Source organism: Magnolia sinica, chromosome 13 (genome assembly GCF_029962835.1).
Source record: "Magnolia sinica isolate HGM2019 chromosome 13, MsV1, whole genome shotgun sequence".
NCBI classification, from domain to species: domain Eukaryota; kingdom Viridiplantae; phylum Streptophyta; class Magnoliopsida; order Magnoliales; family Magnoliaceae; genus Magnolia; species Magnolia sinica.
Window position 1 is genome coordinate 23,833,153 of NC_080585.1, and position 899 is coordinate 23,834,051.

General features: G+C 38.8%; 1 non-coding gene across 1 annotated transcript; it reads right to left on the reverse strand.

The window, feature by feature from the left end:
- Positions 1–320: 320 nt before the first annotated feature.
- LOC131224552 (small nucleolar RNA R71) lies at positions 321–427 on the reverse strand. The gene has a single exon (XR_009161026.1). It is a non-coding gene; the product is annotated as a small nucleolar RNA R71 (small nucleolar RNA).
- Between the last annotated feature and the right edge of the window lie 472 nt (positions 428–899).

Consider the following 899-nt stretch of genomic DNA (forward strand, 5'->3'; position numbering starts at 1 on the left):
CAACTTTACCATCTTGCATAGTGTTCCCTGCTCACACAGAGAACATTGATTTTAAACAAGGTATGATTCAATTAATTCCTAAATTTCATGGCTTAGATTCTGAAAGCCCCTACTTGCACCTCAAGGACTTTGAGGAAGTAATTGCAACGTTACAAGTAAACAATGGCAATAGGGATGTACTTAAGCTTAGGTTATTCTCATTTTCTCTAAAGGATCGGGCCAAAGCATGGCTCAACTCTCTAAGACCTAATACCATCACTTCATGGCAAGCCTTAAGTAGAGAATTTTTGAAAAAGTTCTTTCCCGAGCACAAAACAAATGCACTAAAATAAGAAATCATGTCATTCTCCCAAAAGAGGAATAAACTATTTTTTCAAGCTTGGGAGAGCTTCAAAGACATTCTAATTACTTGTCCACATCATGGTTATGAACCATGGCACGTGATTGATGCTTTTCGAAAGGGGCTCACCATGGATACCCGTCAGTTCATAGAGATGATGTGTGGTGGAACCTTTCTTGACAAAGATCATAATGAGGCTTGGGATTTTCTAGATATGTTAGCAGAGAATACTCAGACATGGGATGTCTCTGGTAAATCAGACCAAACTAGACCCATTCCTAGAGAGAAAACGGGAATGCATGTCCTAAGAGAGGAAGACGACCTTAATGCAAAATTCGCTGCATTGGCTAGAAAGGTCGAAGCCTTGGAAATTAGGAAGGTTGATATGGTTAAAACAAACACTTCCTTAGGTAATTTTTGTAGCATTTGTGGTGGTACAAACCATGACACAAAGGATTGTCCAATAATCTCAGTTGTACAAAATATCACGCATGAGCATGATCAAGCAAATGCTATAAATAATTACCAAAGGTCAGTTATGCAACCATTGGGAAACACG